The sequence below is a fragment of the Oculina patagonica genome, chromosome 7 (assembly GCF_052425735.1).
Source record: "Oculina patagonica isolate OP01 chromosome 7, crgOcupat, whole genome shotgun sequence".
NCBI lineage: Eukaryota > Metazoa > Cnidaria > Anthozoa > Scleractinia > Oculinidae > Oculina > Oculina patagonica.
Genome location: NC_135764.1, coordinates 12,926,072 through 12,931,105, shown reverse-complemented (window position 1 = coordinate 12,931,105; position 5,034 = coordinate 12,926,072). Strand labels below are relative to the sequence as shown.

Below are 5,034 nucleotides of genomic sequence, written 5' to 3'. Positions count from 1 at the left end.
GGGCACATTTTTCTTTCAGGTATTTACTACGGACTAAGCTTAAGATGTTGAGCCTTGATTCCTTCTTTGGTTACAGCGCCCAGGAGTCTCGGATGTGACGTATTCTTTTAAGCGCATGCATGAAATTTATTTGTACAAATGGCCTCAAAATGTCTCATAATACGAATAAAGCAATTTATCTTGTTACAAATATAGGATCTCAAAGTGTACAAATAAAAACTCGTGAGTTTTCCGTAAATGCTATCAGTTATGGAACTACGCTAATTAGTTTCTGTTTACCATTTATTTCCACGACAACGCTATTGCAATTAGGTTACACTAAAAATGAAATTTAATTACTTAGCATTGTTTTTATTCATATAAACGAAGTTGGAAATTCAGTCGCTGATGGATTTAATTTCATTTTGTTTTCTACATAGTGTATTATCAAACAGAACGCTTTCAAAAGTGACATATGTAACAGCATCGATGAAGATAAATATATCGGTCTATTTGTGAGTGCATTTTAAATACAGCTATTTTTTTTTCTCTCTTTGAAAAAAAAAAAAGGGGGTATTTGACCTTATTTCCCTCTTTTCTGGCCCCCAACTCCAAAATAATTTTTAACCCCCCCCCCCTTTCCCCCCTCTTTCAAACCCCCCAACAATTTCTCTTGTTTTTTCTGTCTGTCTGTCTGTCTGTCGGCCAGTCGATCGGTCAGTCAGTCGGTCAGTCGCGTCGTTGGTCCGTTCCTGACTGTGGTGCTTCCTAAATACAAGACCAAGACTTTTCTCATGGTTCAAGACTACGAGCTAAATAAGAATGTTAATAAGCAGTGATTTTTAAATCTTAAAGAAAAATTAGGGTTAACCACTTTTTTTCAGTGATAATAAACACAAGGCCAAGGGAGCAAAACTGATTCGTTATTTAAAGACCAATAACCTCAAAAATTATTCTTTATCCTTTGGCACATACCTGGGGGAATGGGCGTACTCCCACATGGAACAACGTCATTTTTTAAAAGAACGAATTATTTTTCTCCTAGGAAACCTATCCAGTCGACAACAGAGGCTATTCACGTTGTATACCCCCATTTTCTTCAATCTCAAGGCCTTATTTCCGCTCTCTTGGCCTCGGGGTACAGAAGGATCCCTGACAGTAACCCGAACTTGGCTACATTGTTACCATGTTCCCTGGGGACATTTTCTAACTCAACCTCCAAAGGAGCTGATGGATGCACAATATGTCCTCCAGGTACATGCTTGTCATTTTTACAACCGGTTTCATAGTGTGAAGCGCACGAAATTAATGTTTTATAACTTTTTAATATTTAAAGTGGCGTTTTAGGACTTCTTTAGGAAAAAATAAAGGGAGCAAGAAAAGAAAAGTCTTAGACACCCGTAATTAGACCAATATAAAAGTTTAGGCTATCGCGTAAATGTGTTCTCAAATAAACCTAATGTTGCGCAACATCATAATTGCAAACAAAATGCTGACATTGCTTATTATGATCTATACGATGAGCTTTTAGAAAATATATACTTAATTGGGGTTCCCATTTATGGTTTACACCCAATTTCACTTCGAATGAAAACGCCAATTTTCCTTTCGTGATATCTTAAATGGGAAAATTGTTTTAAACAACACAGTCGTTTCCAAGGCTGTCTATAAGGGAATTCAAAATAGCATCATCACCCCACCAGCTGCTCAACTGAATTTTTTCAACGCTTCACTTATTAACGAAGCTTTAAAATAAAGAGACTTACAGCTTGCAATTTCGCGTTGCTTTGACTGCTTCAGATGTAAAATTGCGTGATGTTGAGTATAAAGAGTTACTTAACAAGTGACCTGTAACAAATTAATTTTTATACAGAATTAATATTATACCATCTCCAGCGTGTTCCTTTTGCGGCGAAATGGAAAAATCCCCATTTTTCTTCTCCTTTTCCTTTTTTAACGTCCTCTCATTATTCCAAGAATTCCTAGGCTGAGGTTATAAAACAACTTGATAATCAAGAAGTCAAGATTTAACACCTTTCCAACAACAATACTAAACAACAAATGTATAAAAATACCCAAAACGCGAGGTAAAACTATTCTGTGACAGCATGAGAATCAACAATAATTAACTCGAAAATGGGTAACATAACATGATTACAACCACACAGTAATTTTCAAAGAGTTATTTTAACTCCTGTAAAGGGGTTAAACTAACTCCTCAAGGTGGAGTTATTTTTTATGGAGTTATTTTAACTCCTAAAGGAGTAATTTTAACTCCAAAAAAAGAGTAATTCGCCCCAATAGAGGAGTTGATTAACTCCTAAATTGGAGTTACACTGTGGGGAGTTATTACAACTCTGATTACGGAGTTAAATGTAACTCCTTCATGGAGTTAAATTCCAATTTAACTCTGCAAGAGGAGTTAAATGAACTCCTCTTTTGGAGTCATTTTTAAGGTGTTATTATAACTCCACTTAGGGAGTAATTGTGGAGTGATTTTAACTCTCTAGGAAGAGTTAAAACTCTAGTTTAAGAATTATTTTCGTGGAGTTACTTCAACTCCGCTTGCAGGGAGACTTTATTTATAAACCCCAAAGCCTCTACTCATTTAGTTGCATCACTGACACGCAAATGTCGTCGGTATACCTAACTCCACACGAGTCCTGAACAAGCTTAGAACATGCCCGGCGAGTCGCGCGCTGCACGCATAAATTTAATGGAATCTAAAGAGCCTTCTGTTTGGAATCCCAGTGTTTTGTCTAAAGGAACCTTTTGCTTGCAATCCAAGAATTTTTCAACCGTGGGAATGCTTCGTTCATAAGCGAAACCCGATAGAATTGCAGAAAGTCGGGCGCGACCTGGCGCGACCGGAAGTCTGCTTTCAATTATTAATTTTTACAGACCACGTGATTCGTTCCGGGCCTACTCGGCAACGGATTTGAAATATTCGGCCGCCATTTTCAGGTAACGTTTCATCGACGCACGGTTGAGTCATCGTAAGGTAGTTTTTAATCGATAAGTCACCTTCAAAAAGATGCATTTTACAGCCTTATGGAATGATAACTTCGTGAAAGGTAAGCTTAATTGATTTTAGCGCTTAAAAGATCTAAAACGAGGCGGTTGTATTATCAAGTCAATCCAGTAGAATCCCTTACTCGAACCTCCCGAAGGAACTAAAATTGCGTTAAATAATCGAGGGTTAAATAACAGAGATGTACTATACAAGGGAAAGAAAATAGGTTCGGAAAGTTGGGAATTTCGATAGACCAAGGGTTCAAGAAATCGGGATTGTATGCTACGGACCAAAATCTTACTACAGTTGTATACAGGCGAAAGTTAGTTGTATATGCGTTAGTTGTATATGGCAAAATTTAGAGTGATGGATTCTGCTGATTCTGATTATCTGATATGCAATAATTTTTGTCAGTTTGCATATTTAGTAAATTGTTAACTGAAGATATGCAAAGGATTTGTTACTGACTAAATTTAAGGGCTAATAGAAAAATCAAAGAAATCACTGGATGGAAAACATATAAACCTTACATGTTAGCTGAGTATGCGAATTGAAATGCCTTATCATCTACATTGACTGTTGCACTAATAAATAGTTTTTTTTGGTGGCACTGATAAATAGTTTGCAATTTTATGTTTTGCATTGATACATGTATCTCTGAATCCCAACACAAAATTTAGATAGCTTCTCTTCCATAATTTGCAGTTTCATGTGCATACATGTAAACACCTTGCACCACTTGAGCTGTAATATTAAGTTTCTTTATGTGAATAGTAGCTCACAGAACTGAGACCCCATTTTAATTTAAAAGAGGATGTTCCTACATGAAGGTAGCACCAGAACCATCCTCTTGCTATGTAAAAATAAGATTATCCTAGTACATGGACTCGAATCATCTGAGCACAATATTATGCAATGTGTTTTTAGCTTTTAGTTTACAACCACTGGTAAAAGGTTGCATTTGGCCCTGGTGCTAGGATCATCCTTGCACACGTATCAACCTGTCTGAGAGGTAGGATGATCCTAGCACTTCGAACATCCGCTCTGATGATCCTAGTGCTAGGGTCATCCTCTTTCCATGTCAGTGGGGCCTGAGTGGACCATCAATAATATTGTTCTGTAACCCAAAAACTTTATTTTTAATCTTTTTTCAGATACTCATTGTATTGGAGGGTAATGCAAGCAATCCTCGTATTTATTTACCTGTTAGGGTAAGTTTCAACCTTCATCTAAAAATTAATTAACAGTTTGGTTTTAAAATGGTAGCTACAGGTATGGATGAATGAATGAAGCTTTTTTTAACATTCAAATCTTTTCAGACTGGAAGCTGCTCTGTTTTAATGAAAGCAGCATTCACCTTTTAACTAGAGGGCCTTCAGCCATTTTGACTATGCAATGTAACATTAAAAATCCACACTTACAGTGGGTGAGATGACATGTATATTAGAATTTATTCAGGGCTCCACGATGTGAGATCTTGATATTTGGTACACTAAGCGAGTGGTGGCATTTTTGCCAGATCTTAAAGCTTGTGTCCAAATGAGTGACCACATTGTTTTAAATGTTCAAATATTATGGACTTCATTACTTAGGCTTCTGTTCTGTCAGACCTTGATGGCTGGTACATAACTGCAATTTATGTTAACTTTCTACAACTCTAAAAGTTCTGTTTTATCTTTACAGAAAAATACCAACACAAGCTGGCCAACAAGGGAAAAGCTGCAGATAAATAAGTTAGGAATGATAATTTTATGTTATGCCAATTTTATACTTTTTATTGATTGTGTTTTTAAAATTTACTTTAGATTTTGATTGCCAGTGGGTCTGATTTAGATGGAAGAGTTTGCTTCCTGAAAAATAAATGCATATAATATTTTCCTGTTAACTGTGGTTTATGCAATCTTGTTCCTGTTCATGAAAATTAAATTGTAAACCTGTGGCAGTTCAAATGAACAGATTGAATTTTGATGTATTATCATACATGTTGTATGAGCTCAAATTTCAAGAGAATTGTTAGTATTTAATAAAATGTTTTAATTATA

At 36.1% G+C, this 5,034-nt stretch overlaps 1 long non-coding RNA gene across 1 annotated transcript; it reads left to right on the top strand.

The window, feature by feature from the left end:
• The first annotated feature begins 2,783 nt into the window (after nt 1–2,783).
• Nucleotides 2,784–5,034, top strand: LOC144661298 (uncharacterized). The gene is made up of 3 exons (XR_013572247.1): nt 2,784–3,053; nt 4,147–4,203; nt 4,676–5,034. It is a non-coding gene; the product is annotated as an uncharacterized LOC144661298 (long non-coding RNA).